The sequence below is a fragment of the Panulirus ornatus genome, chromosome 38, assembly GCF_036320965.1.
Source record: "Panulirus ornatus isolate Po-2019 chromosome 38, ASM3632096v1, whole genome shotgun sequence".
NCBI lineage: Eukaryota > Metazoa > Arthropoda > Malacostraca > Decapoda > Palinuridae > Panulirus > Panulirus ornatus.
In genome coordinates this window covers 12,034,386-12,061,986 of record NC_092261.1, presented here as the reverse complement: position 1 = coordinate 12,061,986, position 27,601 = coordinate 12,034,386, and the positions used below count along the sequence as shown (strand labels likewise).

General features: G+C 46.1%; 1 protein-coding gene across 1 annotated transcript in view; it reads left to right on the top strand.

Annotated features, from left to right (window-relative positions):
* aralar1 (calcium-binding mitochondrial carrier protein aralar1) overlaps positions 1-27,601 on the top strand; it is a 432,346-nt gene that overhangs the window by 174,128 nt on the left and 230,617 nt on the right. The window lies entirely within an intron of this gene.

The following is a 27,601-nucleotide window of genomic DNA, read 5'->3' as shown; positions in this document are numbered from 1 at the left end:
ATCATCGACGAATATATATATATATATATATATATATATATATATATATATATATATATATATATATATATATATATATATATATATATGTGTGTGTGTGTGTGTGTGTGTGTGTGTGTGTGTGTGTGTGTGTGTGTGTGCCAGCAGTGCCATTGCGCCCTTCATCGCGAAGCTTTACAGCGTTCAGAAATGTTCAAAAAGGACTTTATTCTTACTGTTATCATCTGGGGAAACGCACTTCGCCAGCAACATTCGTGAGAATCCTCAACCACCACCAGGAAACCGCGACCCAGGCAGGCCGGTCTGGACTTTACCTCCGGGTGAAGGAGGAAAAGACTTTCAGCACGACTCCTCACTTCCAGGAACTGTTTGCCTCACCCCTCCGACAGGGTTTGTAACTCTGGACTGCTGCCCCCGTGGTAATGAAATCTAGATTAGATCTAGCACAGCGGTGATGTCCTGGGTGGGGTGAACCCTCTCTCACTGACTTATCGCAATGTGATTGGCAGGAGGGAACACCACAGTATTGGTAGTTGTGTTGAGTGTCTTGGGTACACAGATGTATAGTACGTGCATGGTAAACACCGCACTTACTGAAGTCCTTGTGGTTCTGGCCGTATGATCTACCCTGCTGGTGGACACACTGTGGCCAGTGGGACAAGCTAGAACTTCATTTATATGTACGTCTCTCCTGTCCATCGTGCCCTAGGATAAGGCACCTCCTTGGCGTTGCCTGTATCCAAGCTTCGAGCAAGAGGCGGTATTAATTCATGCAATTTGGTGTATACCTTCCATATGTTACACCGTTACACCGTCAGTGAATCAGACTTGTGCACGGCCACAGTATGGCTACGTGCTGTTCGTGTACAGTAAAGTCTTTATCATATGTTTTTGAAGTGAAGTGATCATCTGTCCATGTATGTCTTTTATTTCCAGTGGTAAATTGAACTGCATAATGTCCAAGATGTTGTCTGTGTCTTTCATTTATTCTAGATGTCAGCAAATTGTATTCTTGATTTTGACTGAGATTATTTAGCCAGTTTTCCTATATATATATATATATATATATATATATATATATATATATATATATATATATATATATATATATATACCCTCAGTAAGAATTCAATTTTTTGAGTAGAGTTAGGAGCCCTGCCATGATTATTTTCTTTGAGACTGTTCGCGCTGCACGTCTCCCGCCTCTCCATTGCAGTGCAGTGCATGGGAAGACCAGAGGAGTTAAACGTATGATACCTAAACCATGGTCATCCTCTACGATAAAGAGAGGGAACCTAGACTCACCCCCACGGAACGAGAAGAGAAGCATCGGTCACATGAACAAGACAGTGGAGAACATTACATCCACCTGGGACGCTGTGGTATAACATCCGGACTGTGAAGGGTGCCAGGCAGAAATCTGGTCCGCGAGTGAATTGGCGTGGCAGAACAGAGCCAGGCCAGATGGATGGAATTGGACACTGGGATGGAAGCAGTCAGTCGTGGCCCACGACCTCAAAAAGCTTCCTCTGAAGTGGAGCGTGGCCCTCGGCAACACGGTTTTTGTTTGGGCTGCTCAACACATATCGACCAGAATATTCGCCGGAATAACTTCCCATTGTTATTCGGTTAAGAATTCAAACGCGCGGATTGATTTTTGCCGAGGATGTCACCCTAGTGCGGTACTCATATACTGGAACGAGGGAAATCACACTATAGTATCGACGGTCATGTGAAGTGCTGGTTTGTCACGTATAATGCAGGTGGTAGCTCTCATGGCATTGTGTCTGATGCTGGACTACAGTGAGTCGTGAAGCTTTCTTCCAGGGCCGCTGGATTCATATCATTTTGTGTAAGCAATCCCTTCTGCTCTTCTCACAGCGCTGTTACTCTATCCTGTTCTCAGATGACCGAGATCTACTGCACAGTGTGTCAGATTGAGATGACTGCCATGTTGATCACTCCTGATTCGATAACTTTAGGATGATGCTGAGTGTGGTTAAGACATGGGGTGTTCGGAGAGCTTTTAGTATCTCTCCTTACACTAGGGTAATCGAAGGTCTAACCATATGTGAGCAGAAAGGTTGGAATAAAATCCTCTCATGCATCGACCTTCAAAAGGAGACCTCTGGCGAGATAGGTGAGAATGGTTTGATATTTTACAAGTGATGGATGATGCATAAATGTGTCTCTCATGTTATTCGACCCATTTTGAGATGAGCAGGCCTTGTGTGAAATCCATAAAATAGAAATGGCTCGCTAATGGACTTCCCTGGTGTAGCCGTTTAGCGTTGCTGACCATATCGCATTTACGGACCGCCCGGTTTCTAACTCGCATAGCTTCGAATCTTGGCCTCGGTCCACAGTCCATCCAAGTGTTCATCCTCCTCTCGGAGTCATTCTGTAAAATAGAAACCTGGATTAGGCTTGGGTATATAGATATCTGCAGCGTAAATTAGATAGCCTGTGTCGTCTTAGATAACATAGAAAAAAATAAGAAACTGACGACTTTAGAATCGTTTTAAGTAAACGAAAAAGATGAAAAATTAATCGTCTCGAACTTTGTAAAATCGTAAAGGAAGAGTGCAAGGCAAATGATGGAGTTTTTGTTTGGTCTGTAGAGAATGTTAAAAAGACACTCCCAGAAGTTTTCCAATAAAATGCTGGAACTGGGATCAGGAGCGAGGTGGACTGCAGTTCGGCCGTTCAGCCTGGGAACGGACCCAGCGAAGCTACCCCTCGCTTTACTGAGAAAATTGGTCTACCTTGAGAGCCTGAATGAGGGTCGCGCCTGTTTGGAGAGAACACAACCTCCTGGGGGGGGAAACTGAGGGTCGTCTCTGTGGAGAGAATACAACATGGTTGGGAAGCTAAGGGTCGTAACTATATGGGGAAGCTGTGGGTCATACCTATGGGGAAGAACTGAAGTTCTTTGGGAAGTTGTGGGTCGTTCCCCTGAAGAAAATTGAACTTCTTCGGGTGAAGAAGATGTGGGGCGCACATGTGGGGAGAATTGAACTTCTGTGGGAAGCTGTGGGTCGTTGCTATGGAGAGAATTGAACTTCTTGGGAGGGAAGAAGGTGTGGGTCGCACATGTGGGGAGAATTGAACTTCTTTGGGAAGCTGTGGGTCGTTCCTGTGGAGAGAATTGAACTTTTTGGTAGGGAAGGTGTGGGTCGCACATGTGGGGAGAATTGAACTTCTTGAGGGGGGGGGAAGAGCTTTTGGTCGTACCTTTGGAGAAAGGGTTCACCATCCCTGCAGGGAAGATAATGGTTGGGTGTGTTGGGTGCGGGATGGTTTTGGGGCCAGCTGGATCGTCCTGGTCTCGGCCGGGTAAGCAAGATGGTCACTCTCGCTCGTCCTGGCACGAGGGTGTGCTCCGCAGGGGTTCAAACCGTTCGTGGTGCACCACCGCTTCCAGACATCATTGTGATTAACTGGCATGACTGGTGAGCGACTGGACCTGATAACGTTTCCTATGACGGTAACTTTAAATGTTTATTTTACTGAAACGTGAGCTTAGTGGGAACGTTTTTTTCTTTTTCTTTTCTTTTTGGCCGTGAGTGTAGTGGGAACGTTTTTTCTTTTTCCTTTTCTTTTCTTTTTTTTTTTTTTTTGGCTTTCTTTGCTCTTGAAGAGAACTGTACCTCACAGAAACGTTCCATGAACTTTTGGAACAGATTTGGCGTTTTTCTCTCACCAGATGATGATGCTCTGCATCAACTTTACACGTAATGCTTTGAAGGTAAAACGGGTCTTTAGTGAGGTACATTAATATATTCATAGGCATCATTATCATGGTTGGACCTTAATTAATGCCATGCTTAACCAGCAGTATTCGAGAGAGTGGGCGCGGGGGCATGTTCAAGGGGGGAGCAGCAATGGGGAGGGATCCCGACAATGGTATGATTTTCTCAGGGATTTAAGCGATGATTAGCAAGATACGTTTGTCATTGCCAAATGCTGGTGGTGGCGTTGGCTTGTGACCAGCGAGGCTCTCCGGGTCGCCCTCTTTTTTTTTTCTTCTTTTTCTTTTTTGGGTTAACATTCTTTTTTAACATTCTTTTTTCTTTCTTTCTTTCTTTCTTTCTTTCTTTCTTTCTTTCTTTCTTTCTTTCTTTCTTTCTTTTTTTCCTATCTCGTGATTCGTAGCGGAGGCCGTGGGTGTAGGATGTCCTGGGTGCTGAACTGGTGTGTAAGCCTTTTACTCTAAGCCCTCCACGGACCACAGATTTTGACACCCCTCCTCCTCCTTCTCTCTCTCTCTCTCTCTCTCTCTCTCTCTCTCTCTCTCTCTCTCTCTCTCTCTCTCTCTCTCTCTCTCTGACACACACCCGGGTGGGTGTCTATTTTCATCCCCAACTCTGTGCAACCGATTTGGCACATGACGTCAGAATTGCGTGCCCAAGAAGATTTCTTTTAGTGTTTGTGGTCGCTCGCACGTAACTATTTCGACACCGCCGTTCGATTTCTGTTCTCGTCGTAATGTGTATTGTTGTATTTATTTATTTTTTTCTTCACTGTTTAGTGATGTGCAATAATAAGAATTAGTTTTCCTTAGCAGCCAGTGTGGCGCAGAATTGTGTATATTCAGCATGTCTGACACTTATGAACAAACGAGAATAGCCTATTGGTCTCGTGCGTGAGAGAGAGAGAGAGAGAGAGAGAGAGAGAGAGAGAGAGAGAGAGAGAGAGAGAGAGAGAGAGAGAGAGAGAGAGAGAGTCTGCCCGAACAAGGTCAAAGGCTAATAACTAAGCAGCCTCCCTATCCCCCGCTTATCCTATCTCGGGAGAGTGGTCGGTAACCCAATCTGGCCCCTGATATTAAGAAGAGATGAGAGCGATCTGGTTTGAGAGAGAGAGAGAGAGAGAGAGAGAGAGAGAGAGAGAGAGAGAGAGAGAGAGAGAGAGAGAGAGAGAAGTGGGAGAGAGAGAGCGATCTGGTTTGAGAGAGAGAGAGAGAGAGAGAGAGAGAGAGAGAGAGAGAGAGAGAGAGAGAGAGAGAAGAGGGAGAGAGAGAGCGATCTGGTTTGAGAGAGAGAGAGCGAGTGAGTGAGAGAGAGGGCGGGAGAGCCGTTTGTTCGTGTGTGTGTGTGTGTGTGTGTGTGTGTGTGTGCATACTTAAAATGAACCGTAGGTTTCAATGAATTATTTTTCGTGTATACATATGTATGATGGAGGGATTAATTGCCTGTTGTATTATACATGTAGCCCAGCTTGTACATACTGAGAGAAAGTTTTGGCCTAGCCGGACAGAGAGAACAAGGCTACCCAGCTCCTGCCGTTGTAACCGGTTAACCGAGTTATAGAGGGACCTTGGGTGTATGAGTGGGTGTTTTCAATGCCAGCAGGAGTGTGCCAGAGAACAGTCACACAAAGCACCACTTAACTCTGAGTAGGAGGAAGACTATTTGGTTTACAGACGGTAAGTTTAGTGTCGCAGTCTCGAAGAAACAATTTGTTTAGGGGTCACTTTCACACTCGGAAACTCTTTGACTCTGATTATTCAAATGATTCTCAGATTAGGGAAAAGAATATGAACGGCACACAAGCAAAGCAGTAGTCAAGTGTCTTGTGGAATGGAAAGTCTGTTAAAGCGATTTTTTTTTTCTCCTTTTTCACTGTTTTTTCGAATATTGCTCTGATAACCTGAGTCATTATGACCTCGTATCAAACCCTTCCTATTAATGTCTCCACCTGCTGAACCCCGTCCCTCCAGTCAACAGCCAAGAGGCACATTCGCCGCTCTGTCACCACCCAGGCAGCGCTAGCTTCCGTTCGTAGGCTGTCAACTGTGAGGTGTGGATAAGCCCACCGTAAATAGGTAGCGTCGAGCCAAGTTTTTTCCCGTTATTAAAACCTGTGGATTGATACGTCCCCGGATGTTTGGTAGTCAACTATGGCTTTGTACGTACGTCCATGGTATAATGTTTACTGGTAGTGAAACGCGGTTGGGTACGACCGTGGAGTTATTTGTGTTCGTGAAGTGGGTTCTGACTATCTATCGTCAAGTGTTGAAATGAGAAGAGAAAAATGGGAGTTGATAAATCTGTAGACTCTTTGGCGATTCATTCCAGACTGGAATGGAAAAATTTAATGTAGTAAATTGCAGTGCCGCCCCCCCCCCCCGCGCCTTTTTTTTTTTCTTTAGATGTATGTCATACCATTGTGTTGTGAAATTCCTTTTATATTTTTTTTTCTTTCATTATACGTTAACGGGTTCGTAAACATTTATAGATTTGAACAAAGGGTTACTGGCGTTATTGTCCGACCGACTCACTCCTGTCAAAGTTCGCACTTGGCCAAACTAAATAGTGTGGAACAGTTCTTTGTGGATTCCTCTTTGTACCAGGGAAGGCGTACTTAACGCTGGTAGTGGGACGTGGTCTGGGCCCTGTAGGAGACACGGTGTGATAGAGGAGGAAGCGCCCCCCAAGAATGATAGTGCTGTAATATCCTTTCCTTGGGGGAAGGTGAGACATCCACATAATGGACCGGGTTTTAGGGTAAGACGCACGCCTGATGATGGTAATTATGGAGATGTTTTGGGGGCACGGTAGTGGTGGCTGAGGGCGGGTCGGGTCATGACACTGATTTATATATGTATATATCGGCCGCGTTTACATTAAGGTTCCCTCACGAACTCCCGGCGAGGCAGCAGAGCTACCTAACCTCCCCCCAGGCGAGACAAGGACGTATGATAATGGTGATGATTGTGGTTTGGGAGGACATGGAGACCATGTTATCCTCTCGCTGATGGGCTTCTGTTTTGCCTCGCTACTCTTGAAATTCTTAAGTGTTAAATACACTTACACACACACGCACACACACACACACACACACACACACACACACACACACACACACACACACACACACACACACAGATAAAAGGAGGAAATATTGAGTCTTGGGAGACCAAATATACTCAGTGTTTTATCCATTTCTGTCTGCAATAAATTTCCAATGGAAACAATATTTCGGGGAAAATCACTTCCATAGTGGTTACATAAACTCGAAATTGTTGTAATATTACTATGATTCTTTCTTATAGTCTTTCCACATTAAAGAAAGACGACCAGACTCACTGGCACAAAACATTCTGAAACGTTTTTCTTCGCATTTGAGATGTGTTGTCTTTTTCTCGTGTAATTTCCATAAATCCATTTCACATCTGGGAGAGCCCTTTGGTCACAAGACCTCCTAACATCCGACGTTTACCAGATGTAGTCTTTGGGGATCTTTTACCTGCTCAGCCAGAACTGGGCCCAAGCTGCTGGGCTGGGTCGTTGGTCGACCAAGCTGTTGGAAGCCGCGACCTACAAGCCCTCGTAGCCTACACAGCCTAGCTAGTCAAATACACTTTGTACGTACTTACCCAGGACACTCTCAGACTTCACTGTGCATCCTGTAGTGTTTCTGATGAATGCAGGCAAGGTAGTGAAGATTATCGGGCCCTGGATGTTTAAGGATGTTAAATGCTTCTCATGTAGCCAGGGAGTAATGTATGTGACGATGTTAAACCCAAACAGACATGAAAGTCATGATTTTTTCGACGTGTCACACGTACGAATTATAGAAAACTTTCTGATAGGCTGTAAAAGAACACTTAACATCAACATTTTTCTTTAATATTCTAAAGTCAGCCTTAACACGTTTCAACATAGTAGTTGTTTTCATAAAGGACACATAGAAGTTGTTCGGCATATGTGTGTGCCATTGGTTGTTAACAGATCGGATGTTGGTTGGCCAGAGTTTAGGCCATAAAGAATGCCCATCATCCACAGAGAGACATTTGTTGATTTTCTTACTGAACCATAAACTCCGTTCATGGGAGTGGATTTCTAAGTGTTTTATACCCCTTGGTCTCTTATGGTAGATGCCAGGGTACGTGTTCTGTTCTGGCTGGCCACAGTCTGGCTTAATCAGTGGGCCCGCCCGTGACACGCCTCTGGTGAACACCAGGTGCTCATCCTGTATGATCACATTAGTCCAAAGTGGTTGTACCAAGTTCCCATTTCCTTCCGCTGTTCGTGTATGTCTAGAATCCGGCGTATAATATTTCACAAACATATATTTCTGGGGCGATAAGCATCCTGTGTGTGAGATAGCAGTGTGGGTGTCAAGGTTTATTGTGTGTGATGTAAAAACTGGTTCCCTCTTTGTCATCATGTGTTCATTGGCATTTGTGTTGTGGCACCGTGTTGACAAGGTGGATGGCGGCGGTTCGTGTGTCTGGGAGTTTCGACCATAAGTTGAAAAAGATTTTTAGGTGGAATATTGAAATGCTATTTGTATGTAGCTAGGAGGAAGTCGCGTAATGTGTTCGTATGTGTAGAACCGAGACTTCCTTGATGCTTCTGTTGTAGTCATTACCTAAGGATAGGATTAGACTTGGAACTGCTTCAAGTTAAAGTGGGAGTCACGCAGTCAGAACCAGGGGAGACTAACTTGAAGCTTAAACTGCGAGTTTCTCCAGTTAGGAGAGGGAGCACTGGAGGCTAGGATGGACGAGGAGTACCTGGAAGAGATCTGTCTTGCTGTTTCCCGCTTGGTCTGAGGCTGCTGGAGGCTAGATTGAAAATGCGGCCACAGTTATGACTTGGGACAATAAGCAAGAACTTACGTTGGTTTCTCTGTACAGTGTACCAGTTCTTTACGGGAGCACACTGGCCGGGTCGTAAGTTATTGATCTTTGCAATGATGACTTCTGGATGGCTTATTGTTTGACCACAGTGTCCTCTTTGTTCTTTGGTTATGCATTTACATTTATTTTTCGTGCTACACGAATTACCTATGATTGCCATCATCTTCTTTTGTTATAAGATTGTGGCACCCATATATATATATATATATATATATATATATATATATATATATATATATATATATATATAGATAGATAGATAGATAGATAGATAGATAGATATGTGTGTGTGTGTGTGTGTGTGTGTGTGTGTGTGTGTGTGTGTGCGCGCGCGCGCACTTTTCTCTACATTCTCTTCAAGTTTTGGCTTTTGTTTATGCTTTTTACCTTCATTTCGGGAGGCGAGAACTTTTATTATTCAGGCTGTATTGTTTCCAGTCTACAGGCTTCTTCCTCCGGCATAGCAACCGTATGTATTCTCTATCGTTTTTCGATGAGAGCGATTCCTGTTGTGGGAAGGGAGTGGTGGCAGAGGAGGAGCCAGGGGACAATGGCCCTGATGGTGAGCGGCAGCCACTCGCCTCCAGCAGGAGTTGAGGCCATGGGAAGAGGACTCATTACTCTCCCAGTTCCCTCCCTATCTCGTAACATTTTAATAGTTCTTCCACGCGAGTGGGTTTAGTTTTTCTGTAATGATCATTCTCTCTCTCTCTCTCTCTCTCTCTCTCTCTCTCTCTCTCTCTCTCTCTCTCTCTCTCTCTCTCTCTCTCTCACGCTGGAATCTTTAAGGAAAAATAAGGAATTAAGTGGTCTTTTTTTTTTCCATCAGAGGGTCTGTATTGTGTCCCTCGTGGTTCTTGATGACTTCGATGATGGCTTTGATTATGTCTGTAATTTGTAACTATCACATGAGGAGGGCCTTTAAAGTGTATGTCTGATGGTTCTCCTGTAGCCGAAGATTATTTTCGTTTCTCGTAGTTCTTCCAGACCTCGATGGGCCAGTCATTCTCATGTATTCAACCACCTCCAGGTGATTCATCCCTGGGTTTTGATAGATTGTAATGGTCTTCACTCATGGTGGATTGTTTCTTTTCACCTCAATGTGGCTTCCAGTAACCAGTGGTTTTCTCCACTTGTCTTTTGCTGCTTCTCAAGAATGGCTTTAATGTAGTCTTCAGATGGTTCTTTTGCAACTGGAGGTATTCTGGTGTGAGGCCAGTACCTTGCTCTTAACTATGCGATGTCGAGTTCCCATCCTGCGATGTGTGTGAATGTGTCAAGGTTTCCTGGTTATTCTCCTGTTCCTGTTGTGCATGAATCATATATATATATATATATATATATATATATATATATATATATATATATATTAGTTCTTCCTCTGCTCTTCATAATATGCCCACCGATTTGTTGATTTGACCTTTAAGGAACCATCCTTCAGTTCTAGTGTATGTTTAAGGAATAAGGGAACAGTAATAAGAAAATATGCGGTACAGCCGTGACGTTGAAAATGCTAGTAGATACCAAGAACAGACAATACATACGGCAAGCATGATCACAGATCATAGATGATAGAATACAAGGGAATATATACAAGAGATATTGAAGATCTCCTCCGGCTCACAGACGCTGAAACTTCAGAATAACGCTGTTACCGGAGACATGGGGCGCCTGATAACCACCTTCAAGACCTCACGAGGCGGAGGAATATTCCCTCCCTCCACAAAACACAGGGCGAAGTTGCACCTCTCCAATTGACCGTAAAGAGATGAGGAGCTCGTAAAACCTGGAGACGGGGCTCCTCCAGGTGCCGCGGAGTCGACATCCCCTTTTTTTGATGCCTGATTTTTGTGTTGGATGGAGGGAGTAGGAGGCAGAGACGGGGTGGAGGAGGAGGAGGAGGAAGATGGGTAGAAGGGGAGGGAGAAAGTGGAGAGAGAGAGAGAGAGAGAGAGAGAGAGAGAGAGAGAGAGAGAGAGAGAGAGAGAGAGAGAGAGACGTAGGATGGGGTTGGGGTGCGCGCGAATGTTCCGTGGGAAACAACATGGTGGGTTAGGAGGCAGTAGGGCTTGGCACAGCGCCGTCAGATAACGCTGTGGATGGGACACAGGCGTGCCTGCTGGGGGGGTGGATGTGTTAAAGGACGTGTTACTGTCCTGGGAACACACTAACCTCAAGCCACACCTGCGCCTCCAGCTATGAGGTGAGAGAGAGAGAGAGAAAAAAAAAAGCATACAACATCGTGGTCTTAGCTTTTGAGGGAGATGCGTAACCTCGGGAGTTGGTTCGTGAGACGTGAAAAACTTACTCGCTTCTTCCTTTTAGTCCCTCACTTTCCACCCCTCCCAACTCCCCTTTCTCTTTCCCCTGTTCCAGTCTTTCATCAGTTGCCACCCTCCTCCCCCCCGTTTTTCTCTTTCATGGGTGGGTTAGTCCCTTCCTGTTGGTCTCGCTCGTGTTTTGCATCCACCCCCTCGTCTCCCCCTCTCCCATCTCCCTTCCTCCCTTCAGTCCTTCGTCCCTTTTTTTTTCCTCTTTCTTCCACGTTGTTCTTGTTGCTCCATACCTGCTTCTCTTGCTCGCTCCCGGTCTTTCTTGTACCTCTGTTGTCCTCACTTGACTTCTCCTTGTCCCTTGAATATCTCGAGTTTCGCGTCTCTTTGTTTCTTGGGTTGTCGGTTCGTTCCTTGCCGTTCCTCTCATTACATTATTTCCTCGTTTCCCAGCTGCTCCCTTTCCCTCTGCCGGTGTTCGACTCTCTCTTACTGTGTCTTCTTTTTTTTCTTTCTTTCGCTTTCTTCTCCTTCTGTGGTGCAGGGTCTGGTTCTCCTCCTACTTACACACACACACACACACACACATACACACACACACACATACACTCATCAGGGCCGGGCTGGTGTGTTCCAGCTATGCCTCTGGCCACGGTGGACGGTGTGATACCTATCACAGGCATTCACATACCCTCCTCACCAGGGTTTCATTCACATACCCTCCTCACCAGGGTTTAGGTTAGTGTGTGTGTGTGTGTTGCTTCTCTACACCCCTAGGGTAAACCTCGTTGTGTAGCCATGAATTATATATATATATATATATATATACACGTCTTTTAGTGTATCATGAACCCATGTTTTCGTCAAGGCAGCTACGAGTTGGTTATTTCATAGGCGTTTGTACCAGGATGACGTGGAACAGTACTACATTTGTGGATACGTAAAGGCACAAGGAACATCAGCTCGGCCCCAAAGATGTGGACGTGGTTGTTACGGGTTTTGAAGGAGACACATAAGAGGAGCCACACGTCTAGTGGATGTTATTGTCAGTGGTCAGGAACGCCTGGAACAGAGAGATAACGATGGCTTCCAGTACAATCGTCACATTCCAGTCGCTGGAACGTTTTTTGTTAGTTTGTTTGTTTTTTTGTTCCTTTAGGTCTTTCAATCATCCACTCTTTTACAAAAAAAAGGATATCCATATTGCAAGGCGAGTTATACTACCACTTGGGAGCTTTTAGTGCCCTCTCTGTGTTAACACACACCCACACACACACACACACACACACACACACACACACACACACACACGCACACTCGCGCGCGCGCGCGAGTGTAAAACTCCCTCCCCATAAAGCACAAATAGGTAATTACAAGTTGGTAATTACACAAACACCTAAGCCAGGTGTGTGTGTGTGTGTGTGTGTGTGTGTGTGTGTGTGTGTGTGTGTGTGTGTGTGTGTGTGTGTTCGCCAATTTATTCCTACGCCCCCTTAGTATTACACCCAAATTTTCTATCAGTGGCAGAGTGTGATAATGGTAAGTGCATCATACATCGCGTGCAAGGGTGGGTGTTCCGTGCTGGTCTGAGGTACCGCCGGCACACACACACACACACACACACACACACACACACACACACACACACACACATTATCTTCCCATGGAAAACAAAGAACGAGTTGTTGCGACTGTCCACGGTGTAGTTTGCCATGGTGTAAGAATTGTGTGTGTGTGTGTTTGTGTGTGTGTGTGTGTGTGTGTGTGTGTGTGTGTGTGTGTGTGTGTGTGTGTGTGTGGCGTTTGGGTAAGTAGAGAGAGTTCGAGGGATGTAACATGTTGATGTGTTTTGAGGAAGGTGTAGATTATTGTTTGCATGTGTAGAAGGGAGTATGCCAGCTGTTTTGCGTGTAGTTGTGTACTAGCAAGGGGTGTGTAGCGTGTGGTTGTTCTGAGGGGGTCGTAGATGTTTTAAGAGGTGTAGTGTGAGGTGTAGCGTGAGGGTGTTGTAAGGGTTGTAGGTATTTTAAGAGGTGTGGTGTATGGGTGTTGTTAGGGGTGTAGCGTGTGGGTGTTGTGAGTTGTGTAGCGTGTGGGTGCTGTGAGGTGTGTAGCGTCTAGGTGTTGTGAAAGGTGTAGCGTGTGGGTGTTGTGAGGGATGTACCGTGAGGGTGTTGTAAGGGTTGTAGGTGTTTTGAGAGGTGTAGCGTGTGGGTGTTGCTAGGGGTGTAGCGTATGGGTGTTGTGAATGGTGTGGCGTGTGTGTGTTGTAAGGGGCGTAGCGTGTGGGTGTTGTGAGGAGCGTAGCGTGTGGATGATGTAAGATGTGTAGCGTGTGGGTGTTGTGAGGGTTGTAGCGTGTGGGTGTGGGACGGGGCGTGCGGGTGGGAGGGAGGTGGGATGGAGGCCGCAGGGTGGAAGGCTGGCCTGGCTGGGAGGGAGGTGTGGGAGGGAGGGAGGCGGTGGAGCCGTCAATACTTGCCGGCTGAGAGGACGTTGGTGCGGCCTGCCTGGGATCCTCTCGGAGGACACCCCCACAACGATCCTTACACACACCTCCTGCACCAACCCCACCTCCACCCTCACCACCCTCAGGATGGCCACTCGTGTACGAGGGTCTGGGATCAGGGTGCCCTGAATGGCCATGATGGGTGGTAGACGGCCAGGCATGTAGGATAGATACCCAGGGATGTCTGGTGTTCGGTAGGGTAGGGATGCCGTCCTGCTCTCCTGAGGTAGGACGAGGTGGGATGTGGCCCCAGGCTGTTGTGTGGGGAATGCAAGATGTGTGGAAGTTTAGGACGATGGTCGACCCGTATCGTGAGTTGGCGTTGGATACCTTGGCCGGGTGTGTTTAGCGTTGGCTTCATGATAGATGATTGACGAGGAATAGGATAGATAACTGAGAGGGAATGAATTTCGTGTAAGCTGTGGTGTTGCCGTGTTGAATCCGCTTCGGATGCGGGTTGGATAAAGAGATTGGCCTCTTTAGAATGGACGCTTACTTCTGTTGTAGGTGGCTAATGGGAGAGCAGAACTTCTGTAGTATTTTTTTTTTTTTTTATTATTTATTAGGTACTCTGGGGTGGTGGGCTGGCTCAGGATGGCGGTCCACTGAGGGAAAGATTTGATAGAATAACTTAGGACGTGAGGAGACGTATGCTGTGGATTGGTTTCAGATGTGGTGTGGCGACGAAGAATAAAAAAAGAAATAAAAATAGTTGAAGATGGGTTGCCTTGAAATGTTGCAAGATTTGATTTGTTTGGTTCGGTTGAGGATGGTGACTTGATCGGGACGTGGGATGACTTAAGATATGGGACCGTTTGGGATGTGCTGGTCTTCCCCCTGGCGTGAGCTGGCCTCCTGTGTGGCTTGCCAGCCAGAAGACACCATTTGACTTGTGATGCGCGTTATCCTGCCGCAGATGTGAGCTGACTTGTTACCTGGTTTGGTTGATGATGTAGGTTGGCGTTAAGAGTTGGTTGAAGATGCAGGTCACCCTGGTGTATGAGGTGTCTCTCCAGGTATTACATTGGCTTAGAATGTAGGGGTGGCCTGGTTTATTAGCCTAGACCAAGGGTTCTTTACCTCTGATTCATGGACCATTTCCTTGGTGATCCACGGTAAAGCCAAAATTGATATAAAAGAAACTCCCATTGTAGTATAGGTCTTAACTTGGAGAACAGATATACCTTCTCTTGCATGGAAATGTCGGCCGTCTTGCACTGCGGATTCTCATTCCTTCTCAACAAATCTTCGCGAGTTTGGGTTTTACTGCAGCATTGGCCGTCCAGGAGGCAATACCGCTCTTAGCATGATGTTGAACCAGATCTTCAATGTGCGTCATCGGTCATCCAGCGGAATATTTCTGCTCTTGTGGCAAATAAGTGACAGCAGTCAGGTCTCTCGTTAATGGAATATTGGATGCTTATTGCAGTTATTGAATTCTGCCTCGTTTACGCCATTTATGATACACTAACTGTTTATGTTTGTTACGTTGCCACCAATGTTGTCTAATGATGCATTAAGAGAGTCATCATATAAGATTTATTTGATATAGTTGTATTTTCTAGTTAATGTAATTGTATTTTATCCCCGCCCGTGTGGTTTCCTCACACAACGTTAATAACTTCGTAAACTTTCCTGATGAACGATTTAGTTTTAGTACCTGTGCCCTCCGCCCCTCGCATACACGGGTGATGGTCCGCAAACCAAGCGGCTGGGCCGGAGTGGTCTGCGTGCCAGAAGAGGCCAAGAATCTCCAGCTTAGACTGAACTGGTGGATCCTTCTTGGCACATTGTGTTGGCGACGTCCCACGCTCTTTCCCCACAGTAGTTATGTGACCTACCTGGTCCGCCTTGGCCCAAGCCGGCGCGGCGGCCTCCTTCGGGAAAAGCACCTCGTCGTCTTGAATTATACAGGGGACCGTAAGTTGTTTACTCCAGCGCGCGCTTGCCGAAGGGCGTTGAGGGCCGCGCCGACCGTCTGCTTGCCCGGGATGATGGACGAGCAGGTTCCTCATGTCTAGACGTGCCGCTCTTTGGGGAGGGTGGTGATACCAGCCTGAATCTCTGCTCTGGGAATGACCTGGTGGGAGGGTGGATTGTGGTTGTGGCGAGAGAGAGAGAGAGAGAGAGAGAGAGAGAGAGAGAGAGAGAGAGAGAGAGAGAGAGAGAGAGAGAGAGATTTGCTGCACGATGCCACGCCGACCGTAAGTGGTGAAAATATTTACTTTAAGCGATGGTTTCTACCCTTGACCCAGCACTTGGATATGACGAGCGTTTAGATGAGTATGTGAACGCTGAATATGTGCTCGGGAATGTGTATATATAAATTCTGATAGTGTGATTAATGTTGGTGAAAAGGTAAAGGTGTTCAGAAATGTCTGTGAACGTATATACTAATTCAGGGTAATGTGAAGACATAATGAGAAATGAACGCGAGTTGAAAAATGTGTGTCTGATGGTTAGAATGAATAGGAGGCACGGAGGAATCTTTTCAGTGACTCAAGTCAATGCATGGGAATGGGAGGGAATGTGCTTGGCATGTATGGTGTTCGATAATTGATGAGGATGAATTCAGAGAATAGAGAGGATGAAGTCAGAGAATAAACGTGAATTAGTGGGGACGTAAGTATAAGGATTCCCAGCGAAATGTAAAGATATGAGTGGGTTGAGGTCTGTAGGAATGTTGGGATGTGTGGAGCGGGTTGAGGAATGTTGATAACGACAGATCATCCTGGGATGTGTCTGGGTCCCTGCGCCTCTCAGCCAGGGATGTGCTGCTGCTGCTGCTGCTGCTGGGGCAAGTTTACCAACGCTAATGTTTCATGGGTAAATTTCCTGCCGGCGCTTCGTATTTTACACAGACAGATCCGGGGCGTGTGTGTGTGTCTGAGCTGGGATCTCTGTAGCCGGGTGACCTGCTGGGTTATGTGAAGCGTGGGTGTGTGTGTGTTCGTGTGGGTGTGTGTGAGGAGGCTGGCCTGATCGTCCTTGTGTGGATGCGGGTTTTGCTGTCGTCCTGTGCCGGCGGCTGTCTTTGTGTGGATGCGGGATTTGCTGTTGTCCTGTGCCGGCGGCTGTCTTTGTGTGGATGCGGGATTTGCTGTCGTCCTGTGCCGGCGGGTGTCTTTGTGTGGGTTTTGCTGTTGTCCTGTGCCGGCGGGTGTCTTTGTGTGGATGCGGGATTTGCGGTTGTCCTGTGCTGGCGGCTGTCTTTGTGTGGATGCGGGATTTGCTGTTGTGCCGTCGGCTGTCTTTGTGTGGATGCGGGTTTTGCTGTCGTCCTGTGGCGGCGGTTGTAGTTGCGTTCGTTTCGTCCGGCGAAATGGTGTTTGGGCTTAATTTGCAACCCATGGTTGGTTGTTACCATGGGTTGCAAACTAATTGTGTACTGATTGTGTATAGGCGTGGTAGGGCTTCGTTCATGGTTCCTTTCAAACGTGGCTGGTTAAAGTGTAAACATGGCCTGAGGTGTGTGTGTACGTGGCTTTTGGTAAAATGAGCCACCTTATGGTGTAGGGAATGAGGGCACGTGTTGGCTTTGGGCGTTTATATGGTTTCGTTGGTGAATATGGGCGGACCTGAGGGAGGTGGTAGCTGGGGGTGGGCCATGTTAGTGGCCCGGTAGTGCGTGGGAGGAGAGAAGGGGAGAAGCAGAGGGGAAGGCTAGTGGGAGAGGGGCGAGTTGATAGCAGTGCCTGGCGGTAGGGGAAACCGAGGGAGGGTAATGCCTGGTGGTGGGAAGGACCGAGGGAGAATATCGCTTGGTGGTGGAAAGGACCGAGGGAGAGTAGCGCCTGGTGGTGGGAAGGACCGAGGGAAAATATCGCCTGGTGGTGGAAAGGACCGAGGGAGAGTAGCGCCTGGTGGTGGGAAGGACCGAGGGAGAGTAGCGCCTGGCGGTGGGAGAGGGCGAGTGAGAGCAGCAAGTGCGGCCGTCTCTCTTCAGTGCTGCTGGTCGAGATAACTGGGTTCGTGACCTTATTTTTCGGCCATCGCAGAGGCGCCCCCGTGTGGACTGAGCTGAACCTCCCTTACAGGAAGAGGAGGTGGGCTCTTTCTCTCTCCTCTCCTCTCCTCTCCTCCCTCTCTCACGACAGCCACAGCTCGAGAAGTCTTACTACCGGGTACTACCCTCATGAATATTAGAAAAGATAATAACGGCTGCGCAGTGAGCCAGCGCTTCAGTAACTGTCAAGTTTCACTCTCTTGACCCAGGTTACTGCCCCGCCCCCTTCCCACCCCCTTTTTTCCCTACCACACCCAGACCGGGGCTGGTGGTATTCTATCCACACAAATTCGACGTCTGCACCTCCCACATAACACTTGGACAGCACATGATACACACGACTCTTTTATGCATAATTGGGTTTTCATGCGGTGAGCGTGAGCGCTACCCATTAAGTACACGCTCTCTCTCTCTCTCTCTCTCTCTCTCTCTCTCTCTCTCTCTCTCTCTCTCTCTCTCTCTCTCTCTCTCTCTCTCACTAATGACTTGTTTTTGATTCGTGTTTTCTCCTGTAGTAGTTTGCCAACGTCCCTACCAGGCTGAAAATACTGAAATCCTGCCTCTCGTCTGGTTACAATCTGTGTTTTTTACCTTTGTTTTATTTACCTGATGAGAAAATAAAATTAAAAATATTTTAGGGCTCTGTTCTATACTCATATTAGCTGATGATATCCCTGGAATCTGGGGCGCGCGTTAACCTAAACTGATGTGGTGAAGTAAGGGTTTCATTGTCCCAGTGAAAATAGATACCATTCATATTTAGACTGACTTATGTTTCTTCATGACGTGTTTTTTCGTAGTCCAGGTTCTCTCTGATGCCAGTGAAAAGGGAGATACATGTATCGCTACTCCAGTCTTTGAGATGTTGTCAGTCGCATTTTGATACTACGTCAGTAATTTGGGTTTGTCCCTAAAACATGTATGTAGGCTTAATCGTACACCTAATTCCGTGCCTCTCGTTATAGAACCATTCGATGCCCTGACTCGTGATTTAGTCTTTCATTTAACGTGTCGTAGCCCATTATTCTCCATCCCAACTGTTCATATAGTCATGTTGACTCTGCTGAGCCGTTCAGTATAGTCATGTTGACTCTACTGATCCGTTCACGGCGTTTTACGAAAGCGCGGATTGGCATATCAAAAGCGCGGCAAACGTTGCTGATATATTGCTATCAAAAGCGCGGCAGAATATTAAGTCAAAAGCGCGTTTTATCATTCACATCTAAGTCCGATTGTTTATACGTTCATTAACGATCGTTCACCTCTTCCGTTAGCCAGATGATATCATCTGTTGCCCCCTGCTTACCACGGGGAGGTGGAAGTAGGACTTTTAAGCAGGAAAAATTATATATTTGTTAAGTAAGTATAGGCTTGTCCTTGTAAGTATATTCTTCTTGCACCTTAGTACAGGCTTGTCCTTGCAGTCCTTTATGAAAGGTTAGGTTAGGTTAGGTTAGGTTAGGGTAGGTTAGGTTAGGTTAGGGTAGGTTAGGTTAGGTTAGGTTAGGGTAGGTTAGGTTAGGTTAGGTTAGGTTAGGGTAGGTTAGGTTAGGGTAGGTTAGGTTAGGTTAGGTTAGGGTAGGGTAGGTTAGGTTAGGTTAGGGTAGGTTAGGTTAGGTTAGGTTAGGTTAGGTTAGGTTAGGGTAGGTTAGGTTAGGTTAGGTTAGGGTAGGTTAGGTTAGGTTAGGGTAGGTTAGGTTAGGTTAGGTTAGGGTAGGTTAGGTTAGGTTAGGTTAGGTTAGTTTAGGTTAGGTTAGGTTAGTTTAGGGTAGGTTAGGTTAGGGTAGGTTAGGTTAGGTTAGGTTAGGTTAGGGTAGGTTAGGTTAGGTTAGGGTAGGTTAGGTTAGGTTAGGGTAGGTTAGGTTAGGTTAGGTTAGGTTAGGGTAGGTTAGGTTAGGTTAGGTTAGGTTACTTTAGGTTAGGTTAGGTTAGTTTAGGGTAGGTTAGGTTAGGTTAGGTTAGGTTAGGTTAGGGTAGGTTAGGTTAGGTTAGGTTAGGTTAGGGTAGGTTAGGTTAGGTTAGGTTAGGGTAGGTTAGGTTAGGTTAGGTTAGGTTAGGTTAGTTTAGGTTAGGTTAGGTTAGTTTAGGTTAGGTTAGGTTAGGTTAGTTTAGGTTAGGTTAGGTTAGGTTAGTTTAGGGTAGGTTAGGTTAGGTTAGGGTAGGTTAGGTTAGGTTAGGTTAGGGTAGGTTAGGTTAGGTTAGGTTAGGGTAGGTTAGGTTAGGTTAGGTTAGGGTAGGTTAGGTTAGGTTAGGTTAGGTTAGGTTAGTTTAGGTTAGGTTAGTTTAGGGTAGGTTAGGTTAGGTTAGGTTAGGTTAGGGTAGGTTAGGTTAGGGTAGGTTAGGTTAGGTTAGGTTAGGGTAGGTTAGGTTAGGTTAGGTTAGGTTAGGTTAGGTTAGGTTAGGGTAGGTTAGGTTAGGTTAGGGTAGGTTAGGTTAGGTTAGGTTAGGTTAGTTTAGGTTAGGTTAGGTTAGGGTAGGTTAGGTTAGGTTAGGTTAGTTTAGGTTAGGTTAGGTTAGGTTAGGTTAGGGTAGGTTAGGTTAGTTTAGGTTAGTTTAGGTTAGGTTAGGGTAGGTTAGGTTAGGTTAGGTTAGGTTAGGTTAGGTTAGGGTAGGTTAGGCTGAAAGTTATGACAACACAGGATTGAGTGTCAGGTTCAGACTGAGCACCGTGGGCTTCAGCACTGTGAACAGGAAACCATCGAGACAGACACTCGCGGTGGTCTCGGTGAACAGTGTGAAGCATTATGACACAACGAATGATTCTCAATGACACAGCGAGTGAACGGATTAACCTTGCCGCGCATTTGATAGTACTTTAAGGGTGAGTTTCGAACGCGGTCACTTTCTCGAATCCGCGCTTTTGATATACGCCCTCCGTTCAGTATAGTCATGTTGAGTCCACTGAGCCGTTCAGTATAGTCATGTTGACTCCGCTGGGCCGTTCAGTATAGTCATGTTGACTCTACTGAACCGTTCATACGATCATGTACAATCAGCTGAACTTTTGCACAATCTCGGTTGTTATTCGTGCTGAAGCTTTTTCAATAGAATTCAACTGTCATTTGAAGGATTTATCCATTCATATATATATATATATATATATATATATATATATATATATATATATATATATATATATATATATATATATATATATAATCCTTAACTAGCCATGTAGCTTCGTTCATATTTCATACTTTCATTCCGTGTAATATCCTCACGTGGTAATTTCTGACTTAGATGACGAGTTAGTTAGAGTTTATTCCTGTGCACAATTGAGTATAATTATCTGTATGTCCAGGCAGCGTGCCTCGTCGTCAAGGTTGTCTTGTGGTGATGTATGACTCCATCATACAAGGAGGGTAAGGAGGAGGAGGAGTAGGGTCAGGTGGGGTGGTAGGAGAGTCGTGCCACATTAGCATGCGGGTGGCGTGGACCCCGAGCCACACCACAAGGCAAAACTCGTCCCATGGGACAACACCCGGCATGCATAACTCCTCCTCGTGTATATATCAGCCGGGCCCACCCGTATGATCCCTCCCACTTCCTTCCCTCCTTCCCTCGCTGCCCTGAGATTCCCGCTCCCGCAGCAGGTCCGAGGGCCCATCAGTCAACCCCGGGGCTCAGACTGTGGTATGTCTTCATGATGGTAGTTCCTTCCTCCTGGTCAGCAGGGGGTGGGTTATGATTGTGTAGCCGAGCGATGTGCGTCGTGAGCAGAGTCTCTTGTGAGTTGTTGGATAAATAAGAGCCAAGGATACAGCCCCAGACGGGTCCAGTTCACGGATTACAGGAAATCAAGTGGAAAATTTGGGAACACTTTCGTAGATATGCATTTCGCCATTAAAGAATAACTGTCTTTTTCAGGGAGTTATATCCTTTTACACGGGCATGGTGTAGTTCTAATGGTTCTTTGGAACCCCCTATGGCTCGTTTTGGGACCTTATGAAAGATCCGAAGGTCTTCTGTCCCCACAGCCCGGACTGGGACCTTATCTTACCTCGCATATACCTACCGAAAGATTCGAATGTCTTCTACACCAACAGTTCGGACTGGTACCTTACCTTACGATGGTTTCGAAGGTCTTCACCCTCACAGCTCGGTCTGTGACCGAGCTAACGTGCTCTGTGTGTGTGTGTGTGTGTGTGTGTGTGTGTGTGTGTGTGTGTTTGTAGTGGAGGCGTTATCTGGGCCACGGGTAAGGGGGTAGCGGAAGGCCATGCGTGTTGGCTGTGAGCAGGGATCATGTGGAGGAGGTAATTATCCTTGCCCTGGGATGTAACGAGGTGGAACTAACGTAGCGACGTGGGGGTTGCCAGGGCAACCAACTGGCAAAATGTGGCAGCATCACCGTGGCCTGATTGAGGCCCCTTCAGATGAACTTGCCCACACACACATACACACACCCACACACACACCCCTCCCTCCTTCCCTCCACACTCCGCATTCACACCGCTAACTCTCCACACCCTCACCTTCACTCTCCACGACCTCTGTTATTATCGAGATTGCGATGACGTATGAGAGTGGAGAACGGCCGGGAGGATTTCTCAGTTGAGAGATAAAACGAGAAGGACCTGAATGGACAAATGGCCAGCAATCACATCGGTACATCCCGTCTCCACAAAACACGAGTCATTCACATAGCGTATTGCATGGATGTCACGCTCGTGCCTTTTCGTGTTTTAGCGCAGTTAAGAGAGGCCTTTTGGTTATGAGTCGTCGAATATTGGTGGTTATTTACTTATAAAAAACTGCCTGTAGTCAATCTTTTTGTTCAGCAGTAAGCCCCCCAAAGTTTCACCTTAGCCCCGAGATGGCGATGATACGATCCTTGGCCCATGATTTTGCCCTTAAGAGCCAGATCAGATTCGCTGAAGAAGTTATGTTTACGGCGATTAGGATACTATGTCTCACTATGCTATATACTTTCCTCTTTAACAGTTTCGTTGTTTTCCCGGAGGTGATAAGTTTTGATGTCTTAGACTGGTGTGAAAGTGTATGTAAGTGGGTATAGTTAAAGATTACAAAGCATGTACAATTGTGGACAGTTTTGGGACACGGTATGAATTCCGGTATCCTACTGGTTGAATGAAGCTATACGGTGAGCCGTCTGGCCTCTGTCAGTCGATATAGAGACTTCGATACAGCTTCAATCAGGCTTAGAGACTTCGGTACAGCTTCAATCAGGCTTAGATACTCCGGTACAGCTTCAGTCATCGGCACAGCTTGAATCAGGTTTGTTCTAAGACTTTTCATTTGTTTTATAAGTACACTTTAAAGATTATACCACATACCAGTGATATTTGTCTTTTAAATCTTGTTAACGCGGATGAAAGACGGTTTGCGAACCTGTGTAACCACATTCAGTTTTGAGTGGCCTCGTTAAGCCAACACTAACATTGGGCTTCACCGAGAATTCGGAGCGCTCTCGTTCGAAGCTCCATAATGATTCAGAGATCGAACGAACGTAATTCATTTTGCATTTTACGGTATTAAGAAGTTGTTAGTAACATATAGTGTTTAACTCTAACAGAATTAAAAGTAGACTCGTCCAGTGAATTCCAGTCTCCAGGAATTTACAAGAACATGAAGAAGTAGTGGAAGTTTTGTCTTTATTGACTGCATTTTTTTTTCCCCCGCCCCGATAATGTAGTGCTTCGAAGTGTTCCGTGAACATTTTCGTATCCTGAGGTTAAGAGTCTCGTACCTAGCCCTACTGAGATGTAAGCCCACGAAAGGAAGATGGGCCATAAACATAGTGAGAGAGTGATCTTAGAATTATCTCAAACACATGAAGAAGGTGTTTAAGATTTTCCCGATTGGTGAATACTTGTTGACACTGACGGACACATTGACCCCCGGCTATGGATAGACTTGTGGATCAGCAGCCCAGCCTACCACGAACGGAGGGACAGAATATTCCCCAAGTGGCAGTGAAACTTTGGTTGGTATGTCTTATTTGTCACGGACTTACATGATGTTATAATTCACGTTTTTGACAGCTTGCTGTTAGGTCATAGGCTTTGTTTTCAGTAGATTCTGTAAGACATAAACATAACAATGTTTTGGTGAAATACGAGCAATAGGCCTGTGATTTTTGTCCAGTGTACTTTATATGTGTGAGAGTGTGTGATGTTTGCTGTGGTGATAGCGCAGATGATGAAGGTCAGTGACGAAGAGACCCGGGAGGTGGAAGTAGGACTTTTAAGCAGGAAAAATTATATATTTGTTAAGTAAGTATAGGCTTGTCCTTGTAAGTATATTCTTCTTGCACCTTAGTACAGGCTTGTCCTTGCAGTCCTTTATGAAAGGTTAGGTTAGGTTAGGTTAGGTTAGGGTAGGTTAGGTTAGGTTAGGTTAGGTTAGGGTAGGTTAGGTTAGGTTAGGGTAGGTTAGGTTAGGGTAGGTTAGGTTAGGTTAGGTTAGGTTAGGGTAGGTTAGGGTAGGTTAGGTTAGGGTAGGTTAGGTTAGGGTAGGTTAGGTTAGGTTAGGGTAGGTTAGGTTAGGTTAGGTTAGGGTAGGTTAGGTTAGGTTAGGGTAGGTTAGGTTAGGTTAGGTTATGGTAGGTTAGGTTAGGTTAGGTTAGGTTAGGGTAGGTTAGGTTAGGTTAGGTTAGGGTAGGGTAGGTTAGGTTAGGTTAGGTTAGGTTAGTTTAGGTTAGGTTAGGTTAGTTTAGGTTAGGTTAGTTTAGGGTAGGTTAGGTTAGGTTAGGGTAGGTTAGGTTAGGTTAGGTTAGGTTAGGGTAGGTTAGGTTAGGTTAGGTTAGGGTAGGTTAGGTTAGGTTAGGGTAGGTTAGGTTAGGTTAGGTTAGGTTAGGTTAGTTTAGGGTAGGTTAGGTTAGGTTAGGGTAGGTTAGGTTAGGTTAGGTTAGGTTAGGGTAGGTTAGGTTAGGTTAGGGTAGGGTAGGTTAGGGTAGGTTAGGTTAGGTTAGGTTAGGGTAGGTTAGGTTAGGTTAGGTTAGGTTAGTTTAGGTTAGGTTAGGTTAGTTTAGGTTAGGTTAGGGTAGGTTAGGTTAGGTTAGGTTAGGTTAGGTTAGGTTAGGTTAGTTTAGGTTAGGTTAGGTTAGGTTAGTTTAGGTTAGGTTAGGGTAGGTTAGGTTAGGTTAGGTTAGGTTAGTTTAGGTTAGGTTAGGTTAGGGTAGGTTAGGTTAGGTTAGGGTAGGTTAGGTTAGGTTAGGTTAGGTTAGGTTAGGTTAGTTTAGGTTAGGTTAGGTTAGGTTAGGTTAGTTTAGGTTAGGTTAGGTTAGGTTAGGTTAGGTTAGGTTAGGTTAGGTTAGGTTAGGTTAGGGTAGGTTAGGTTAGGTTAGGGTAGGTTAGGTTAGGTTAGGGTAGGTTAGGCTGAAAGTTATGACAACACAGGATTGAGTGTCAGGTTCAGACTGAGCACCGTGGGCTTCAGCACTGTGAACAGGAAACCATCGAGACAGACACTCGCGGTGGTCTCGGTGAACAGTGTGAAGCATTATGACACAACGAATGATTCTCAATGACACAGCGAGTGAACGGATTAACCTTGCCGCGCATTTGATAGTACTTTAAGGGTGAGTTTCGAACGCGGTCACTTTCTCGAATCCGCGCTTTTGATATACGCCCTCCGTTCAGTATAGTCATGTTGAGTCCACTGAGCCGTTCAGTATAGTTATGTTGACTCCGCTGGGCCGTTCAGTATAGTCATGTTGACTCTACTGAACCGTTCATACGATCATGTACAATCAGCTGAACTTTTGCACAATCTCGGTTGTTATTCGTGCTGAAGCTTTTTCAATAGAATTCAACTGTCATTTGAAGGATTTATCCATTCATATATATATATATATATATATATATATATATATATATATATATATATATATATATATATATATATATAATCCTTAACTAGCCATGTAGCTTCGTTCATATTTCATACTTTCATTCCGTGTAATATCCTCACGTGGTAATTTCTGACTTAGATGACGAGTTAGTTAGAGTTTATTCCTGTGCACAATTGAGTATAATTATCTGTATGTCCAGGCAGCGTGCCTCGTCGTCAAGGTTGTCTTGTGGTGATGTATGACTCCATCATACAAGGAGGGTAAGGAGGAGGAGGAGTAGGGTCAGGTGGGGTGGTAGGAGAGTCGTGCCACATTAGCATGCGGGTGGCGTGGACCCCGAGCCACACCACAAGGCAAAACTCGTCCCATGGGACAACACCCGGCATGCATAACTCCTCCTCGTGTATATATCAGCCGGGCCCACCCGTATGATCCCTCCCACTTCCTTCCCTCCTTCCCTCGCTGCCCTGAGATTCCCGCTCCCGCAGCAGGTCCGAGGGCCCATCAGTCAACCCCGGGGCTCAGACTGTGGTATGTCTTCATGATGGTAGTTCCTTCCTCCTGGTCAGCAGGGGGTGGGTTATGATTGTGTAGCCGAGCGATGTGCGTCGTGAGCAGAGTCTCTTGTGAGTTGTTGGATAAATAAGAGCCAAGGATACAGCCCCAGACGGGTCCAGTTCACGGATTACAGGAAATCAAGTGGAAAATTTGGGAACACTTTCGTAGATATGCATTTCGCCATTAAAGAATAACTGTCTTTTTCAGGGAGTTATATCCTTTTACACGGGCATGGTGTAGCTCTAATGGTTCTTTGGAACCCCCTATGGCTCGTTTTGGGACCTTATGAAAGATCCGAAGGTCTTCTGTCCCCACAGCCCGGACTGGGACCTTATCTTACCTCGCATATACCTACCGAAAGATTCGAATGTCTTCTACACCAACAGTTCGGACTGGTACCTTACCTTACGATGGTTTCGAAGGTCTTCACCCTCACAGCTCGGTCTGTGACCGAGCTAACGTGCTCTGTGTGTGTGTGTGTGTGTGTGTGTGTGTGTGTGTGTGTGTGTTTGTAGTGGAGGCGTTATCTGGGCCACGGGTAAGGGGGTAGCGGAAGGCCATGCGTGTTGGCTGTGAGCAGGGATCATGTGGAGGAGGTAATTATCCTTGCCCTGGGATGTAACGAGGTGGAACTAACGTAGCGACGTGGGGGTTGCCAGGGCAACCAACTGGCAAAATGTGGCAGCATCACCGTGGCCTGATTGAGGCCCCGTCAGATGAACTTGCCCACACACACATACACACACCCACACACACACCCCTCCCTCCTTCCCTCCACACTCCGCATTCACACCGCTAACTCTCCACACCCTCACCTTCACTCTCCACGACCTCTGTTATTATCGAGATTGCGATGACGTATGAGAGTGGAGAACGGCCGGGAGGATTTCTCAGTTGAGAGATAAAACGAGAAGGACCTGAATGGACAAATGGCCAGCAATCACATCGGTACATCCCGTCTCCACAAAACACGAGTCATTCACATAGCGTATTGCATGGATGTCACGCTCGTGCCTTTTCGTGTTTTAGCGCAGTTAAGAGAGGCCTTTTGGTTATGAGTCGTCGAATATTGGTGGTTATTTACTTATAAAAAACTGCCTGTAGTCAATCTTTTTGTTCAGCAGTAAGCCCCCCAAAGTTTCACCTTAGCCCCGAGATGGCGATGATACGATCCTTGGCCCATGATTTTGCCCTTAAGAGCCAGATCAGATTCGCTGAAGAAGTTATGTTTACGGCGATTAGGATACTATGTCTCACTATGCTATATACTTTCCTCTTTAACAGTTTCGTTGTTTTCCCGGAGGTGATAAGTTTTGATGTCTTAGACTGGTGTGAAAGTGTATGTAAGTGGGTATAGTTAAAGATTACAAAGCATGTACAGTTGTGGACAGTTTTGGGACACGGTATGAATTCCGGTATCCTACTGGTTGAATGAAGCTATACGGTGAGCCGTCTGGCCTCTGTCAGTCGATATAGAGACTTCGATACAGCTTCAATCAGGCTTAGAGACTTCGGTACAGCTTCAATCAGGCTTAGATACTCCGGTACAGCTTCAGTCATCGGCACAGCTTGAATCAGGTTTGTTCTAAGACTTTTCATTTGTTTTATAAGTACACTTTAAAGATTATACCACATACCAGTGATATTTGTCTTTTAAATCTTGTTAACGCGGATGAAAGACGGTTTGCGAACCTGTGTAACCACATTCAGTTTTGAGTGGCCTCGTTAAGCCAACACTAACATTGGGCTTCACCGAGAATTCGGAGCGCTCTCGTTCGAAGCTCCATAA